Source organism: Chiloscyllium plagiosum, unplaced genomic scaffold, assembly GCF_037043375.1.
Source record: "Chiloscyllium plagiosum isolate Xiang-an unplaced genomic scaffold, Cpla_swu_hap1 HiC_scaffold_9, whole genome shotgun sequence".
NCBI lineage: Eukaryota > Metazoa > Chordata > Chondrichthyes > Orectolobiformes > Hemiscylliidae > Chiloscyllium > Chiloscyllium plagiosum.
In genome coordinates this window covers 58,796,885-58,817,066 of record NW_028270147.1, presented here as the reverse complement: position 1 = coordinate 58,817,066, position 20,182 = coordinate 58,796,885, and the positions used below count along the sequence as shown (strand labels likewise).

General features: G+C 42.1%; 1 protein-coding gene across 12 annotated transcripts in view; it reads left to right on the top strand.

Annotated features, from left to right (window-relative positions):
• Nucleotides 1-20,182, top strand: part of lrrc7 (leucine rich repeat containing 7) — a 688,069-nt gene that overhangs the window by 288,449 nt on the left and 379,438 nt on the right. For 11 of the 12 annotated variants that reach the window (XM_087990651.1, XM_087990652.1, XM_087990653.1 and 8 more), the window contains one exon: nt 6,420-6,511. The gene's annotated coding sequence lies outside the window, so the exon portion shown is untranslated. Of the gene's footprint in view, nt 1-5,894; nt 5,979-6,419; nt 6,512-20,182 lie in introns of all 12 variants that reach the window. The other variant, XM_087990650.1, reaches the window with a different exon arrangement.

Genomic DNA, 20,182 nt, shown 5'->3' with positions numbered 1-20,182 from the left:
TATTCTAGGCTTGTTTTGACATGAAGGGGTTGAAAGCATGAAGTCAGGATTTACTGCTGTGATAACTTCTTTAGTTAAATAGTTGGAGGATTGCCCACAGGTGGACTGAGCAAAACCAGTTCTGAGATGGAGAGGCTTGTTAGCGTGGTTCTGTAGTATTTCTTTAGCTGTTCATCTCCCTGTGGAGAAATGTCTCTGTCTGATGGTGTCTCTAAGTTATTCTTAGAGATCAGATAAAATGGGGTTCACAGCAAATCCTATCAAAACCAATGCAAAATGTGAACAATGTTAAGTTTGATTTGGTGTTCAACAAAGCCAAGTCACTCATGCTGGAATATCCTGTGCATCCTTTCATTCATCTATTTTTGATTAGATTAGATTCCCTACAGTGTGGAAACAGGCCCTTCGGGCAAAAAATCCATATGGACCCTCCGAAGAGCAACCTCACCCAGACCCATTCCCCTACATTCACCCCTGACCAATGCACCTAACACTACAGCCAATTTACCTGACCTGTATATCTTTGGACTGTGGGAGGAAACCGGAGCACCTGGAGGAAACCCATGCAGACACAGGGAGAATGTGCAAACTCCACACAGACATTTGCCCGAGGCAGGAATTGAACCTGGGTCCCTGGCGCTGTGAGGCAGCAGTGCTAACCACTGAGCCTACGTGCCGCCCATTTTCTTAAAAGCTTTTGAGTTTTCCTATGTTTAGAAACACCTGTAAATTGGCAAGATGCTGGCAGAGTAGGACACTTCACACAGAGCTCCTCTGCTGCCCCTGCTTTTTTTCTTTCTTTTTTTTCTCTTTTTAGCAATCCTGGAACAGCATGCAGGAATCGAGTCCCGGAGCTGCACGAGGAGTGGCAAGTTCCGGAGCAGTGCACAGGGATGTGAATCCCAGAGCAGCCAGAGGAGTAGTGAGTCCCAGAGCAATGCACAGGGAAGTGAGTCCCAGAGCAGCCAGAGGAGTAGTGAGTCCCAGAGCAATGCACTGGGAAGTGAGTCCCAGAGCAATGCACTGGGAAGTGAGTCCCAGAGCAGCCAAAGGGGTAGTGAGTCCCAGAGCAGCCAGAGGGGTTGTGAGTCCCAGAGCAGCCAGAGGGGTAGTGAGTCCCAGAGCAATGCACGGGGAAGTGAGTCCCAGAGCAGCCAGAGGGGTAGTGAGTCCCAGAGCAGTGCACGGGGAAGTGAGTCCCAGAGCAGTGCACGGGGAAGTGAGTCCCAGAGCAATGCACGGGGTAGTGAGTCCCAGACCAGCCAAAGGGGAAGTGAGTCCCAGAGCAATGCATGGGGAAGTGAGTCCCAGAGCAGCCAGAGGGGTAGTGAGTCTCAGAGCAATGCACGGGGAAGTGAGTCCCTGAGCAGCCAGAGGGGTAGTGAGTCCCAGAGCAGTGCACAGGGAAGTGAGTCCCAGAGCAATGCACGGGGTAGTGAGTCCCAGAGCAATGCACGGGGTAGTGAGTCCCAGAGCAGCCAAAGGGGTAGTGAGTCCCAGAGCAATGCACGGGGAAGTGAGTCCCAGAGCAATGCACGGAGTAGTGAGTCCCAGAGCAATGCACGGGGTAGTGAGTCCCAGAGCAATGCACGGGGTAGTGAGTCCCAGAGCAGCCAAAGGGGTAGTGAGTCCCAGAGCAATGCACGGGGTAGTGAGTCCCAGAGCAGCCAGAGGGGTAGTGAGTCCCAGAGCAATGCACGGGGAAGTGAGTCCCAGAGCAGCCAGAGGGGTAGTGAGTCCCAGAGCAATGCACGGGGAAGTGAGTCCCAGAGCAGCCAGAGGGGTAGTGAGTCCCAGAGCAATGCACGGGGAAGTGAGTCCCAGAGCAGCCAGAGGGGAAGTGAGTCCCAGAGCAGTGCACAGGGAAGTGAGTCCCAGAGCAGCCAGAGGGGTAGTGAGTCCCAGAGCAATGCAAGGGGAAGTGAGTCCCAGAGCAGCCAGAGGGGTAGTGAGTCCCAGAGCAAAGCACGGGGAAGTGAGTCCCAGAGCAGCCAGAGGGGTAGTGAGTCCCAGAGCAATGCACGGGGAAGTGAGTCCCAGAGCAGCCAGAGGGGAAGTGAGTCCCAGAGCAATGCACAGGGAAGTGAGTCCCAGAGCAGCCAGAGGGGTAGTGAGTCCCAGAGCAGTGCACAGGGAAGTGAGTCCCAGAGCAGCCAGAGGGGTAGTGAGTCCCAGAGCAATGCACAGGGAAGTGAGTCCCAGAGCAGTGCACGGGGAAGTGAGTCCCAGAGCAGTGCACGGGGAAGTGAATCCCAGAGCAGTGCACGGGGAAGTGAGTCCCAGAGCAGTGCACGGGGAAGTGAGTCCCAGAGCAGCGCAACTTACTTTGGTGCAGCTGAGTGCTGTTGCAGAGTGATCTGGACGCTTGCAGCGGAGCAGGACAGTTGTTGAACTGGGGCCGAGCATGGGCAGTCAGACCATGTGCTGGGCTGTTGCTATTTGAAACTCTTTACCGACTAGAATATTAATCCTTTAACTATCTTAGGTACAAGTATCTAGGTACAAATCTTGGACACAAAAGAGGACTAAAAGGAAAAGTAGTAGCATTACTTACAGTGGATGTAAGTAATGCAACTACTTTTCCTTTTATTCCTCTTCTGTGTCCAAGATTTGTACCTAGGTACTTGTACCTAAGATGGTACCATTAGAAGCAGCCATTGTAAAAACTTTTCATTGTTCTCCTGTACATCTGTGGCAATAAAGGATAATCTATTTTGCATTGTCCACAGGTTAATTCAATTCTAAAGGTTTCCTTTTGTGATTGATTCTCAAATAATTTAGCAGCCTCTGCTTTTTGCAGTTAAGCAATAAAAGTAGTCATCTGAATTCTGCTTTATATGATTCTCTGCTATTTCAAAAAGCTGTATTAGCTTTCTTTATAAAATATTTTAATTACACAGTCACATACTGAAGGAATGGTGACACAGTTTCAAGTCACGATGTTATATGGATTGCAGGTCAATCCTCAGGTTATGCATTTTGCATGCATCTGCTGTCCTTGTCTTTCTGGCTGATCAAGACTGCAAAGTTGAAGGTGGTGTTGAAGGAGGTTTGGTGAGTTACTGCAATGCATCATATGGAGTGTGCATTGCTGCCAGGTGCATCAGTAGTGGAGAATGTGAACATGTTAAATTGATGGTTGGGGTGCAGACCAAATGAGTTGCATTGTCCTGGTGTCAAGTTTCTTGAGGTTATGCACTCATTCAGGCTAGTGGTGTGTATTCCGTCATACTCCTGATTTGTTCCATGGTGGATAGCATTTTGGGAGTCAGATGGTGAGTTACTCGTCTCAGAATTCCTGGTCTCTCCTGTTCTTGTAGTCACAGTATTGCTATGGCTAGTTCAGTTCTGTTTAGTTTTTCAACAATGTTAATCCTTTGAAAGTTGATAATGGGGGCTTCAGCAACAGTAATGCCATTGAATGTCAAGGGGTAATGGTTAGGTGACACTTTTGTTGGAGATGATCATTGCATGAGACTGATATGGAAAAGTTATCACTTGCCACTAATCTAATGGACATAGACTCTTTTGGTATCTGAGGAGTTATAGATGATATTGAACCTTGTACAACAATCAGCAAACAATCCCACTTCTGAGCTTATGATGGAGGGAAGATAATTGATGAAGCAGCAAAATATGGTTGCGCCTAGAACATTACCCTTAAGAGTTAAGGGGGTCTTATGATGCAGAAGTAGTGTCCTTTCCTCTTAGCCAGCAGGCCTGGATTCAAGTCCCATCTGCTACAGAGATGAGTGATAACATCTCTGAACAGGTTGATTAGAAAAAAAATCTTTCCTCAGAAATGCTTACAGCGTTGTCTTGGAACTCAATGAATTGCTTACAACAATCATAACCTTTTGCATTGTTCTGGACATAATTCCAACCAGTAACACATTTTCCCCACAATTCCCAATGATTTTGATTTGTGAGGGTTCCTTGCTGTGACTCTTGGTCAAATACTGCCTTAATGTTAAGTGTTGTCACTCACACTAATCTCTCCAACTCAGCTCTTTTGTTCACATTGTACTAGGCCATAATGAAGTCTAAACCTGGTTAAACCTAAACTGAGCAACAATGAGAAAGTTGCTGCCTTTAAGTTCTACTTCATTACATTGCCAGTAATTCTTTCCAACACTTTGCTGATGATCAAGAAGGGGCTGATGGTTTGATAATTGGCCAGGTTTAATTTGTTCTGCTTTTTGTGAATAGAACATTCCTGAGCAATTCTTCACATTGCAGGTAAATGCCTGTTTACACGGTCCTGGAATAGCTTCGCGACAGGACAGCTAGTTCTAGAGGACAAATCTTCAAAACTATTGCTATTAAGTTGTCAGAGCCTATAGCCTTTAGAGTATCTAATACCTTTAGCTGTTTCTTGGAGTGAATCAAATTGGCCAACGATTGGCATCTTTGATGTTGGGGAATTCCAGAGACTGATCATCCACTTGGCAATTGTAGTTGCAGATACTTTGGCCTGATCGTTTGCACTCATGTTTTGGGCTGATCCATCATTGAGGATTGGGAGGTTTGGAGCCATCTCCACCTGTTAGATGTTTATTTGTCCATAGCCATTCACGGCAGAATGTGCCAGAACTGCAGAGCTGAGCTGTTCCATTCATTATGCGATTGCTTAATTCTGTCTATTATTTGCTGCATTTGCTGTTTGGCATGGAAGGAGTCCTGTGTTGTAGCTTCACCAGGTTAATATCTAACTTTTACTTAGGTTTGTTGTTGACCCTGACATGCCCTGCTACACACTTCCTTGAATCAGGGTTGATCTATTTGCATGATTGTAATAGCAGGTGATGGATTTGGTGGCACTGAGGTTACAGATGCATGTAATTCTGTTGATGATGATGCCTACATCACCTTGTGGATGCCCAGTATGGAGTTGTTAGATTGGTTTAAGGTTTATCCTAAGCATTTTTAGCACAGTGATAATGCTACAGGACATGACAGAGGGTATTTTCAATATGAAGTTGGGATTTTGTCACCAGAAGCAGTGGTTGCTTCTACCACCAATACTGTCATTAACAGACACATCTACAGCAGGTAAAAACAATGACTGCAGATGCTGGAAACCAGATTCTGGATTAGTGGTGCTGGAGAAGCACAGCAGTTCAGGCAGCATCCGAGGAGCAAACAAATCAACGTTTCAGGCAAAAGCCCTTCATCAGGAATGAAGGGCTTTTGCCCGGAACGTCAATTTTACTGCTCCTCGGATGCTGCCTGTACTGCTGTGCTTCTCCAGCACCACTAATCCAGATATCTGCAGCAGGCAAGTTGGTGAGAATAAGATCCATTACTTCCCCCCTCATTGTTTTCCTTATCACTGGCATTGACCCAAGTGTTAACTATGTCCTTCTGGACCTTCAGCTTAGTCAGTGATGGTGCTTCTTAGACACTTTTCTCTCCTCTTTCCCATTGTGGTTTTTAAAAAATCCCAGAGTCCTCTGTATTCCAGTGTGGTACTATGCGTTAATAATTCTCATGTCACATATTTTCTAATGAACCTGTTCAGAGATTTTTTTTATTTATTAATGGGACATGGGCATTGTTGGCTAGGCCAGCATTTATTGCCTATTGGGCAGTTAAGAGTCAACCATATTGCAGAGGGTCTGGAATCACATGTTGGCTGGACCAGGTAAGGATGGCAGTTTCCATCCCAAAAGGGAATTAGTGATCCAGATGAGTTTTTTTTTTTCTGAACATTGACAATGCGTTCATGGCTATGATTTAAACTCTCAATTTCAGATATTTATTGAATTCAAGTTCCACCATCTGCCATGGCAGGATTTGAACCTGAGTCCCCATATTATTACTTAGATCTTAGAATTAACAGCCTAATGAGAATACCACTAGGACATTGCCTTCACCACTGCATATGTGTACAGCAGGTACACTGGAATCTCTGGAATTCCCCAACATCAACGATACCAATCGTTGGCCAATTTGAACCTGGATTTCTTGGCTCAAAGGTAAGGATACTACCACTGCATCACAAGAGCTGCCTTTCTCATATCATTGTTTCCTAAACAACTGTAAACACCTGCTTTAACCACCATACCTTTAGTGCATCATGATAGGCAATGAACCATGGGTATCAAGAGCCTCAGCAGCCAGTTCTGGTTACTGACTGTTGCCTGTTAAGTTATTTGTTGGAAATGTGTTGCTGGAAAAGTGCAGCAGGTCAGGCAGCATCTAGGGAACAGGAGAATCGACGTTTCGGGCATTAGCCCTTCTTCAGGAAGTTATTTGTTGGACTGTTGTCTGGTCAGTTTTTGTTGTGTCACCAATAACATATTTTTGATACAAAGGAATATTTAAGATACTTTACATTTTTGATGTTTTTAAAGGTTGAATTTCAAAAAACAAATGACAAAGAACTGAAGATTTTCAACTTTTGATCTATTTTTCAGCATTGAAACCAGGAAAGGGCAACCTATGGTCAAGTCAACTTGTCAATAGTTGAAGAAGAGTGCGCCCGACGAGTAAACACATCCGTCGTATGGTAAGAGTAAAAAAAGTTGTATTCGAACATTCATCCTTTGGACTTAAAAATGACTCCATGCCAAGAATATCCTTGAAAAATCTCATGTCATTGCACATAAATCTTTCTTTATAAAAGTGGATAGTTCCATGGCTGCTTTCAGCCTAGCCTTTTGTGCACAAAACTTATTTTGCATTAATTTGGTTGTTATTCAAAAAGTAAAGCTTGGTTGATGTTCTTAACCAATCTTTCAAATTTTCTGACTATATTAAGAAAATAAATTTATCAAATTTTTGAGCATGAAGAAGGTGTGTGTTTGAACATTGTCTTTTCATTTTGGTGATATCCAGGCTAGAATACCAGGATAAATGTGTGCTCTGTTTGACAGCTGTAAAACTCATCTGTGAAGATAGTTTTGAAGAATTCTGACCTCTGTCCGTGTGGTCCACATCCACAGCAAAAACTATCACTAAGTTGACAATAATAAACTGGTAAGCGTAGGTTGGCAAATACAGTAGAAATATCATGATTTCGAAAAGGTTAGTTCTACCACAGAAGGAAAATGAATATCGGTAGTGTATAATATAGGGACAACAGCAAATAGTCATATACCAGGATATTGTTGAAACTTTATTGCTGGAACAGCACAGCAGGTCAGGCAGCATCCAGGGAACAGGAGATTCGACGTTTCGGGCACAGGCCCTTCTTCAGGAAGGGCCTGAAGAAGGGCCTGTGCCCGAAACGTCGAATCTCCTGTTCCCTGGATGCTGCCTGACCTGCTGTGCTGTTCCAGCAATAAAGTTTCAACTTTGATCTCCAGCATCTGCAGACCTCACTTTCTCCTATACCAGGATATTGCCTGGTGTGGAGGATATTAGATATAAGGAGACTCTGATTATCCATGCCTCCCATAATTTTTATCAGGTTGTCCCACAGCCTCAGACTTTGAAGGGAAAACAAACCAAAAGTTGTCCAGAGTCTTTTTTCTAGGTTAAAATTGTCAATTATAATTAACATTTCGAGTTCGAGTTCTGAAGAAGGATCACTAAACTTGAAATGATAACTCTGTTTTCTTCCCACAGATGCTGCCAGACCTGCTGAGTTTTCCCAGAAATTTCTGTTTTTGTTTTTGTTTCTCATTTCCAGCAACTGCAGTTATTTCAGTTTTTAGAAATGTCAGTTACTAGGGGGCATAGTTTTAAGGTAAAAGGAGGACAATTTAAAGGAGACATGAGATGCAAGTTTTTATACAGAGGGTAGTAAGTGCCTGGAGGGCTGCCAGAGGAGGTGGTAGAAGCAGGTACAATAGCAATGTTTGAGAGACAACTTGACAGATAGATGATTAGGAGGGATTAGAAGGATACAGACCATACAGAGGCAAGTTGTTTTTAGTATAGGAAGGATGCCATATGTCGGTACAGCTTTGGTGGGCTAAAGGTCCTATTCCTGTACTGTACTGCTTTTTGTTTGAGTCAAGGAATAGCTTTAACGTAGTATGTGGTCAGGCATGCCGCAATATCACTCACTTCTAGCACTCTTTTCAGACAACTTTAAGTGTACAATTTACACCAGCAACTGTTCTGTTGTATCTTGCTCTGTCCCTTGTAATGCCAGTGATGAGGGGAGAAAAGACATTTTATGTTCCTTCACGTAGTGATCCTTCTGAATGTGGAAAACTGACAATCAAGTTAATTGGAAGCTGTGACCCAAGAATGAAAGGTTAACATTTTAAAACTATGTTACTGTACAAGTATCAGGTATGAACATGTGGACACAAAAGAACATTTAAAAAGCATTTTGTATGATTTTAAAATTTGATTGAGAAAGTACTGAATGCATACATACTCTGGTATGGTTACATAGTGTTATCAAGAGGTTTGAACTAAAACCAACAAATTCAAATCCCACTATGGCCACCAGTGAGTTTGATTGTATGAAGTAAATCTGGGATAGCAAGTAAATCTCAGTAATGAAGACCATGATACAACTGGATTGTCTTAAAAATCCAACTAGATCTTTATGGAAAGAAATCTGCTGTCCTTACCAGCTCTGGGTTACATGTGATCCCAAACTACACCACTGAAATTGACTCTTAATTACCTGAGGCTTACAACCAACTATATTGAAAGAAGGCATTTGTTTGTGTTTTGGGGATCAGCAGCACAAATGCACAGTGTTGGTCTAGTCCCTTCAAGCAGAATTATGTACATTGTCAAAAAACCAAATGGCCTTATTCAAAGGAATATGGATTTTGCTGAAAAAAGATGAACTGATGAAAAGAAACCAGTAGCAGAATAGGCTACATACCTTGATCCTCAGGAGCTAACTATGACAACACCACAAATAGTGACTGAGATCGGGGCTGAAGATCCTCAGAGAGGCAATTTGGCATGCACTAGCTCTCTAAAACCTTCAAAGGAACATTGAGGAGATTTGTAAAACAGTCCTTCAGATTTTTTCCTCTGTGTACATGTAGTGGAGGTTGGAGAATGTCGAAAATTCTGTAATTGTATACATCGTCAGTGAGAATATAGACTAAGGCAGGAGAATGGATGGACATTTGTAGTAAAATATTAACTATTAACAATCTCCTTTTGGGAGTACCTACTGAGCATATGTGAAGAAGCTAAGTAGTGACACCAGAACATAAGCTACTGAGTTCCAGGTCTGTTGTTGCAAGTGGGCTTCAGTGTCCATCACTAAGAGTGACTTGGGTCAACACTGCTATCCTGGAGGAAATAGCTGTCATACTGGGTCAATGATAATTAAAATCAAACAGGAGAATAAAACTGCTTGATTTCATCCTCACCAATTTAATTTTGGCATGTATATCTATCAATGACCTATGCAGCACATGCCTGTCCACAAAAAGCAGGACAGCATTGAAGGAGTGACCAGTGCATTGTCTTTGTAGAGATGAAGTAAGAATAATCGGGTGGTAATGGTAGGGGATGTTAACTTGCCAAACACGGACTCGTACTGCCATTGTGTTAAGGGCTTAGTTGGAGAAGAATTTGTTAAGTGTGTACAAGAAAATTTTCTGATTCAGTACATGGACGTACCTACTAGAGAAGGTGCAAAACTTGACCTACTCTTGGGAAGTAAGGCAGGGCAGGTGACTAAGCTGTCACTCAGGGAGCACTTTGGGACCAGTGATCATAATTCTATTAGTCCTAAAATAGTGATGGAAAAAGATAGACTGGATCTAAAAGTTAAAGTTCTAAATTGGAGGAGAGCCAATTTTGATGGTATTAGGCAAGAACTTTCAAAAGCTGACTGGGGTGGGTGGTGGGGGAGTGATGTTTGCAAATAAAGGGATGTCTGGAAAATGGGAAGTCTTCAAAAATAAGATAACGAGAATCCAGAGACAGTATGTCCCTGTTAGGGTGAAGGACAAGGCTGGTATGTGTAGAGAATGCTGGATGACCAGAGGCATTGAGGTTCTGGACAAAAAAAAAAGAATGAAGCATATGTCAGATATTGACAGCAGAGATCAAGTGAATCCCTCAAAGAGTATAAAGGCAGTAAGAGTATACTTGAGGAGGGCAAAAAGGGACATGAGATAGCTTTGGCAAATAAGGTTAAGGAGAATTCAAAGGGATTCAACAAATACATCAAGGGAAAAAGAGTAACTAAGGAGAAAATAGGGCCCTTTAAAGATCAGCAAGTCTGCCTATGTGTGGAGCTGCGGGAGGTTGGGGAGATACTAAACAATTATTTTGCATCAGTGTTTACTGTGGAGAAGGAGATGGAAGGTAGAAAAATTGGGGAAGTAAATACTGACATCTTGAAAAATGTCCATATTACTGATGAGATGGTGCTGGACACCTTAAAACACATGAAGGTGGATATATCCCTGGGACCTGATCAGATGTACCCTAGAACTCTCGGGGAAGGTAGGGAGGTTATTGCTGGGCACCTTCCTAAGATATTTGTATCACTGGTAGCCACAGGCGAGTTGCCAGAAGACTGGAGGTTAGCTAATGTTGTGCCACTATTGATAAGGAAAAGGAACAGCCAGGGAACTACAGACCAGTGAGCCTGACATCAGTGGTGGGTAAGTTTTTGGAGGGAATCCTGTGGGACAGGATTTACATGTATTTGGAAAGGCAAGGACTGATTATGGATAGTCAACTCGACTTTGTGCATGAGAGTCATTGAGGAGAAACTGAGGCCTGCAGATGCTGGAGATCAGAGTCGAGAGTGTGGTGCTGGAAAAGCGCAGCAGGCCAGGCAGCATCCAAGGAGTAGGAGAATTGACGTTTCAGGCATAAGCCCTTCATCAGGAATGAGGCTTGTGGACCAGGGGGGCTGAGAGATAAATGGGAGGGGGTGGGGTTGGGGGGAAGGTAGCTGAGAATGAGATAGGTAGATGAAGGTGGGGGAGAAGGTGATAGATTGGAGAGGAGGGTGGAGTGAATAGATGGGAAAGGTGATGGGCAGGTCAAGAGGGCGGTGCCGAGTTTCAGGCTTGGGACTAAGATAATGTGGGGGGAGGGGAAATGAGGAAACTGGTGAAATCCACATTGATCCCATGTGGTTGCAGGGTCCCAAGGTGGAAGATGAGACATTCGTCCTCCAGTGTCGGGTGGTAGGGTTTGGCGATGGAGGAGACTGAGGACCTGCATGTCCTTGTCAGAGTGGGAGGGGGAGTTGAAGTATTCAGCAACGGAGTGGTGGAGTTGGTTGGTGGCAATCGTGTCTCAATAACCTAATTGAGTTTTTGACGAAGTAACAAAGAGGATTGATGAGGACAGAACTGTGGATGTGATCTGTACGGACTTCAGTAAGTCATTCGATAACGTTCCTCATGGTAGACTGGTTAACAAGGTTAGATCAGGTGGAATGCAGTGGAACTAACCATTTGAATATAGAACTGGCTCAGATAGAAGACAGAGGGTGGCAATAGAGGGTTGCTTTTCATACTGGAGGCCTGTGACCAGTGGTGGGCCACAAGGATCAGTGTTGCATCCACTGTTTTTCAACATTTATATAAATGAATTGGATGTGAACATAGGAGGTATAGTTAATAAGTTTGCAGATGACACCGAAACTGGAAGTGTAGTGGACAGCAAAAAAGGTTACCTCAGAATGCAATGGGACCTTGATCAGATGGTCCAATGGGCTGAGGAGTGACAGATGGAGTTTAATTTAGGTAAATATAAGGTGCTGCATTTGGAAAGGCAAATCAGGGCAGGACTTCTCCATCTTAATGGTAAGGTCCTCGCGAACATTGCTGAACAAAGAAACCTCAGAGTGCAGATTCATAGGTCCTTGAAAGTGGAGTCGCAAATAGGATAGTGAGGAAGGCAATTGGTATGCTTTCCTTTATTGGTCAGTGCATTGAGTACAGGAGTTGGGAGGGCATGTTGAGGCTGTACAGGACATTGGGTAGGCCACTTTTGAAATATTGTTTGCAATTCTGGTCTCCCTACTCTCAGAAGGATGTTGTGGAACTTGAAAGGGTTCAGAAATGGGGTTGTTTTCTCTGGAATGTCAGAGACTGGGGTGTGACTTTATAGTGGTTTATAAAATCATGAGGTGGATGGATACAGTAAATAGGTAAGGTCTTTTCCCATAGTGGGGGAATCCAGAATTAGAGGGTATATATTTAAGGTGAGAGCGAAAAATTTAAAAGGTACCGAAGGGGCAGCTTTCTCACGCGGAAGGTGGTACGTGTATGGAATGAGTTGCCGGAGGAAGTGATGGAGCCTGGTATAATTGCAACATTTAAAAGACAATTGAATGGGTATATGAATGAGGGATCTGGGCCGAGTGCTGGCAAACAGGATTAGATTAATTTAGGATATCTGGTCGGCATGGACAAGTTGGACCGAAGTGTCTGTTTCTGTGCTGTACGTCTCTATGACTGTAAGTGCTACATTTTCATTTAAGATATCCTTGTAGTGTCGGTGTTACCACCACTATATAAAATGAATTTTTTTAAAAATTCATTTGTGGGATGTGGGTATTGCTGGCTGACCAGTATTTATTGCTGATCCCTGTTTGCCCTTGAGAAGGTGGTAGTGAGCTGCAGTCCACCTGCTGTCGGTTGACCATTTTGCAGGGAATTCCAAGAGATTGACCCAGTGACAGTGAAGGAACAACAAATATTTCCAAGTCAGGATGGTGAGTGGCTTGGAGGGAAACTTGAAGGTGATGGTGTTCCCATGTATCTGCTACCCTTGGCCTACTAGATGGGAGTGGTCATGTATTTGGAAGGTGCTGTCTAAGGAGTTTTGATGAATTTCTGCAGCACATCTTATGGATCATACACACTGCTGCTATTGATCGTCAGTGGTGGACGGTGAGGATATAGTAACAATCAAGTGTGCTACTTTTCCCTGGATGGTGTCAAGCTTCTTGAGTGTTGTTGGAGCTGCATCCTTCTGGGCAACTGGGGAGTATTCCATCACAGTTCTGACTTGTGCCTTGTAGATGGTGGACAGTCTTTGAGGAGTAAGGAGGCTGCAGCATTCTTAGCCTCTGACCTGCTCTTTTAGCAACTGTGTTTATGTGGCAAATCCGAATTTCTGGTCAATGGTAACCTCCAGGATGTTGATAGTGTTGGAGTCAGTGATGGTAACACTATTGATTGTCAAGGGGTGGTGGTGAGATTATTTCTTATTGGTGATGGTCATAGCCTGGCATTTGTGATTTAGAACAGATCTAACAGCTTCAAACTGGGTAACCGTGAAGTTTTGTAGACCAAGACTAGCAACGGAATATTCAAATGCGATCTGTAATCTCATGGCTCAATACATTCCACACTCTTCCAGTGCCATAAAACCAGGTGACAAACCTTGTTTAAATGAGTAAATGAATGAATGAACGATTTTTATTGTCACATGTATTTTACAGTGAGAAATACAATAAAATGCAGTGAAAAGGTTTCATCGATCACCACAATACGATGCCATTTTGATAGTTTAAGAAAAAGAGAAAAATGAAAAGATATAGCTTAAAGAGAAGTCCATCTACATCCAAGTTCTGAGCTGCTCAGAACCATCACCGCCTTGCCGCAGTCTATGCCAGACCCAACTAATGTTGAAGTCGCTGATCCTCAGGCAGCATCTTTTGCTGCTGGGCCTACAACGCTGACATCACCCCAGGGTTCACTCTCCCCTCTGCTGAATGTAGAAACGCATGCCATAATATCATCACAAGTACCTAGAAATAAGGCACCAATGTAGTGATGCAGCAATACAGGTCAACATACATGCCAAAAAAGTTGAAGCAACATTCTGTAGACAGACATAAGTACAATAAATGGATCAATGTGACCACTTGGAGTCATGATGGTGATGAGCTACTAAACAACCAACGGTATAAAGCTCCACAAACATCAAACATTTTGTTGTGCAGGAGACAAGGCTGAAGCATTTGCATTCATCTTTTATTCAGGACTGTCAAATGGATTGTCCATCTCATCCTCCTCCTGAGCCCTGACCATCACAAATGCCAAGTTTCAGGCAATTCAATTCATTGTATGTCATCTCAAAAGCCAGTAGAAGTAGGCAACTTCTAACCATGCAATTCCTGGAGAGCCATAACCTCCGCACTTTCCTGAAAAAAAAATTGGAAATTACCCAGGTCTGAATAGGATGATTAAAAATATCTATATACATTATGTCACAGAGGTAGGGACCTACCTTTTGCACCAAAAGAGCTCACAATAATTGTGCAACACCAGATTTGATCCAATAACTCTCAGATTTAATACCTCAAACTCCATCAAGTAAGCCAGTTGAAACATAATTACTCAGGTGTAAATATTTTTAGTCAATCTATTGAAACATGTTAAGACTTACCCATGCAGCAGCAGGCACCTGTCCACAAAGAGCAGGATAATTCTAAGCCAGCCTATTTTCACCCTATCAGCCCACTCTCAATCATGAGCAAAAATGATTCCATGTGCTGTGAACAATATTATTATGTAGTACTTACTCACCAATAAGTTACCCACCGACGCTCCAGGGAAAAAGTCCTATTTTAAATAAATTAGTGCCTCTACTCCTCTATTGTTATAACCAACAGAAATTTATATCCTTTGAAGGTTTGTAGGTAGAAAATGTTTGGAATATGTGGCAATTGATTAGAATGTAAAAGAAAAATAGACAAGTTAGTGTGTCAGTTTGTTAAAATCTGCTTCTAAACATTTGTGTCAAAGTTGTTGTTGAAGCCTAGCGGTTTGGATTACTTAACTCTGGATGTTGTTTTGTTGTCGGGCTAAACATGAAAAAATGAACTGAATGCCTTTGAAAGGTAAGCTGAGAATGACTGACAAGACATCACACCAATATCTAATCAAGTGTAGTTTCTGACAGTCTGAGTAAAATTGAAACTAAAGACAATTTGGAGAAAACTCTTCATTGACTGATGTTATGCCAAGTACAGAAATAGTTGTGAGAGAGTCATAGTCATAGAGTCGTAGAGATGTACAGCATGGAAACAAACTCTTTGGTCCAACCCGTCCATGCTGACCAGATATCCCAACCCAATCTAGTCCCACCTGCCAGCACCTGGCCCATATCCCTCTAAACCCTTCCTATTCATATACCCATCCAAATGCCTTTAAAATGTTGCAATTGTGCCAGCCTCCACCACTTCCTCTGGCAGCTCATTCCATACACGCACCACTCTCTGTGTGAAAAAGTTGCCCCTTAGGTCTCTTTTATATCTTTCACCTCTCACCCTAAACCTATGCCCTCTAGTTCTGGACTCCCCGACCCCAGCGAAAATACTTTGTCTATTTACCCTATCCATGCCCCTCATAATTTTGTTAACCTCTATAAGGTCACCTCTCAGCCTCCGACGCTCTAGGGAAAAAGTCTTATTTTAAATAGATTAGTGCCTCTACTCCTATATTGTTATAACCAACAGAAATTTATATCCTTTGAAGGTTTGTAGGTAGAAAATGTTTGGAATATGTGGCAATTGATTAGAATGTAAAAGAAAAATAGACAAGTTAGTGTGTCAGTTTGTTAAAATCTGCTTCTAAACATTTGTGTCAAAGTTTTTGGTTAAATAGTTGTTGTTGAAGCCTAGCGGTTTAGCCCTATGTCATTGCAGCAGATGCTCCTCAGGATAGTGTCCTAGGCCCAACATTTTCATCTACTTCATCCATGATTTTCCCTCCATCATTAGGTCAGAAGCTGGGATTTTTGCTGATGATTTTACAATGTTTGTTTCTATTTGCAAACCTTCAGATAATAAAGCCTAATGTAGGCCCACATGCAGCAAGAATACCATTCAGGCACAGCTGAAAAGTGACAAGTTACATTTTCCTCCAAGCCACAGGCTGTTCTAATTTGGATATGTGTGTGTATAAATTCACCAAGGAATATGCAAGAACTGTCACTGAACAATTATGATGTAACATCTTGATCAAGAAGTGCAAAGCTATTATTATGATCCCATAAAGATCAAAAACTTATTTGAATTAAGTTTGCAGATGACACAAAATTGGTAGTATAGTTGACAGTGAAGAGGTTATCTAAGATTACAAAGGGATCTTGATCAATTGGGCCGATGGACCGAGGAGTGGGATATAGAATTTATTTTGGATAAATGTGAAGTATTGCAGTTTGGTAAAATGAACAAGAGCAGGACTTATACAGTTAATGATAGGGCCTATCAGCCTAAGGCTTCAGATACACAATTCTTTGACAGTTGCGTCACAGGTAGACAGGGTGGTTAAGAAGCCATTTAGCACGCTTGCCCTCATTGCTCAGACCATTGAATCTAGAGTTGGAACATCATGTTGAGATTGTACAGGATATTGATAAGGCTATGTTTGGTATACTATGTTAAGTTCTAGTTGCCTTGCTATTATTAAATTGGAGAGGGTTCAGAAAAGATTTATCAAGATGTTGGTGGGAATGGAGAGTTTGAGTTACAGGGAGAGGCTGGAAAGGCTAGGATTGTTTTCACTGGAGTGTAGGAGTTTGTGAGGTGACCTTTTAGAGGTTTATAAAATCATGAAAGGCATAGGTAAGGTAAATGGCAACGATCTTTGCTTTGGTGGTGGGGCAGTTCAAATCTAGGGGGCATATTTTTAAGGTGAGAGGAAAAAGGTTTAAAAGGGACTTGATGGGCAACCTTTTCACACAATGGGTGATTTGGATGTAGAATTAACTGTCAGAGGTACAGTTTAAAAGACTTTTGGATAGGTACATGAATAGGTTTAGAGGGATGTGGGCCAAATGCAGCCAAGTAGGATTAGTTAAGTTTGGGAAACTTGATCAGCATGGGCGAATTGGACTGAAGGGTCTGTTTCTGGGCTGTATGACTCTATGGTGGATTACAGGGATCACGTTACAAGATTTTGGGTTTCAGACTTTTACTGTAAACAGACTAAAAGCATTATTACCAAACATTGGGTAGTTAATAGAAAATAGACCCCTATTTAACTTTTAAGAATATTTAAAATGTTTCCCAAGATTATACTTTACTCTGTCTCTGAAGTAGGCATTTAATTTTCTAGGAAACAATCCAAGACCATTCTCTGCTTCTGGTGTCTTGCTTCTTTTCCCCTTTTCCATTTGGATGGCTTCTAATTTTCAATCTGATTTTCATGATGAAGGACAAATTGGAGCTTCTTCCCTCTGCCAAGCTAAAGAAATTAATTATTTCACTCAAATCTTCATGAATTCGGTCTCTTTAATCTTATTGTAAGCTCCGATGCACATTTTACACAGTTAGCGATTTGTTTTTGTTTCCTCAAGATGCACGACTAGTTGCCTTTATCTTTCTGCTTTCTCTCTCAGATTCTTGCAGCCTCACAACCTTTGAGTTCAGGTCGTACCTTAAGACAAGTCTTGTGTTAATACACAGTGGTGAACTCTTCTCTTAATTAAACCAAACACCCAGAAAAGCTCCCCTCGTCTCGTAATCTGTTAAATTATGAGTGACAGAGAGCTCCTAAATTCCACTATTTAAAGAAAATAACATCAATATATTTTTTAACTCTAAAACTGAACACTAAACAACAACTATCACAACTCTAAGCCCCCTTTCTCTTAACTGCTTACTACCTGCCTCCAACTCCACAATAATATGCTATTCTAATAAGATGCTTGTTAAAATTACACCAACTTAATATCAAAACCACATAGCCACTGTCATCTTCTGTGGCTTTACTCTTCTGGCTGCTGAATTCCCTGGGTAATCTTCTTTCTTTTTACTGTGAGAATGTTTCATATGAATCGGTACCTTTGATAGAGAGTGGTTTTCAAATTTCTTGTATCTGTCTTGATGGCAGTTGTTCTCTCTCCATTTTTTAAAATGTCCACATTTTTTATATCCCCAACATTGGATCACCTCATTGGTTTGATGTTGGTAAAACAATAAATTCAAACTCGACTGGGTTTAGTATCCTGGGGCATAATTTAAACTGATTGGCTGGCTAAATTTGAATTGTTGTCAAAACAGCCACCAAAACTCAGGTATCCATTTCACAGCTAAATGCTACATATTTTCAGTTTTTCAGTAACTCTGGGACTATCATCTCGTCATAACAGGTGTTTGTAAGCTTTCAGTTCAGAACAGCATTCACTCTCTCTTAAAGTATACGCCTTCAACTTTCATTTGTTCCAGAGGAGAACAAATAAAACACAACAAAGACACAATGAAATTCTCACTGAAACAAAGGAACATCGACATTAATAACTAGTAGGATCTTGCTACCAGTTTTTCAATGGTGGCAATTCATCGATTAAGCTGTATCATTCCTCAATCCACCTGTAAATGACAAAGCAGAATGAGGCAGAAAAGGAAAGAAGTGGCAGTACATCCTGCACTCTGGATTTCATTATCTTGTGGGACATCTGCCTCATATGCCTAAAGATCTGTGAAACAAGAATGGCCTGTCACATGATCCTTCACAGAAACTTGTGCCCCTGAGTAAACATCATCCTTGAATTAAGGGACAATCACTGCTGCTGATGATGATGATGATGATCAGCCTGGTGGTTCTCCACATTTCAGTCTGCAGTTACCCTCCTTGTTTTGTCTTATCAACCACAACTGGACACAGTAGTCTAGTTGCATTTTGATCACTACCTCATCGAACTTATAGTCTCCTGTCTTGTTAGGTAGATCAATATTCTTCCAGCTGTCGTGATCGATGGCTGAACACATTTAACATTGAGTCTGCTAACACTGATTTCTTTTCATCAACATTAATAGAGTATTCCTACCATCCATTTTTTCATCCTATGCATAGCACCTTACATTTTTCAAAATTAAATTTCATCAGTTGTTTTAACAATGATAAATTTTGATCAGCTCTTTCTTTACACACATTTCCAGACATCTGCAGAGAGTATGAGCAAAAGAAACACCCAAGCACTGCACTTTTTTTTTTGCTATCCAATAGCCAAATGACCAAGGTCATAGGTTTGATATTTAACAGCATTTCCTGTTACATAGTTGTCTGAAATAAATTTTTGATAACTCAACTCAATCCACAACTTCTTTCAATCAATCCACAACTCAATCCACAACTTCTTCCCACAGTCCAAAGATGTGCAGGTCAGGTGAATTTGTCACGCTAAATTGCCCATTGTGTTAAGTGCATTAGTCAGAGGGAAATGGTTCTGGGCGGATTACTCTTCAAAGGGTCAGTGTGGACTTGTTGGGCTGAAGGGCCTGTTTTCACCCTGTAGGGAATCTAGTCTTTTGGAAAAAACAAGGCGACCCTAAAATCCTTAGAGGATGAGAGGACACATCTTTCTATTTTGGTTTTTGTCGAGACTCAGATTGCTTAGTGGAAATGTAGCAGCATGCAAATGGAAACAAATAACTTGTATTTCTGTTTAAACAAAAAACTATGGACTCAACATTTTTTTCTAGGTAAAACCAAGGACTGCAGATGCTGGAAACCAGATTCTAGATTAGAGTGGTGCTGGAAAAGCACAGCAGTTCAGGCAGCATCCGAGGAGCGCAGGAAAATCGATGTTTCGGGCAAAAGCCCTTCATCAGGAATAGAGGAAGAGTGTCTGCAGGGTAGAGAGATAAATGACCATTTATCTCTCCACCCTACAGGCACTCTGCCTCTATTCCTGATGAAGGGCTTTTGCCCGAAACGTCGATCTTCCTGCTCCTCGGATGCTGCCTGAACTGCTGTGCTTTTCCAGCACCACTCTAATCTAGAATCAACATTTTTTTCATTCACTGGATACCGCAACTTTGTGTCTTCTTTGATATTTGAAATTCTTGGATAAATGAACTCAAAAAGATAAATAGTCCAAGCTATCTTTCTTTGTAAAGAGGTACAAAATTTGATCCCAGAAATGATTTAGTACAGAATTATTCTGTAACTTTGAAAATTGCCACCTAGGTAAATAGTGCGGTGAAGAAGGCATATGGCGTACTGGCTTTTATTGGTAGAGGAATTGAGTTCCGGAGTCCTGAGGTCATGTTGCAGTTGTATAAGACTCTGGTGCGGCCGCATCTGGAGTATTGTGTGCAGTTTTGGTCGCCATACTATAGGAAGGATGTGGAGGCACTGGAACAGGTGCAGAGGAGGTTTACCATGATGTTGCCTGGTATGGTAGGAAGATCGTATAAGGAAAGGCTGAGGCACTTGGGGTTGTTTTCATTGGAGAAAAGAAGGTTTAGGGGTGACTTGATAGAGGTGTACAAGATGATTAGGGGTTTAGATCGGGTTGACCGTGAGAACCTTTTTCC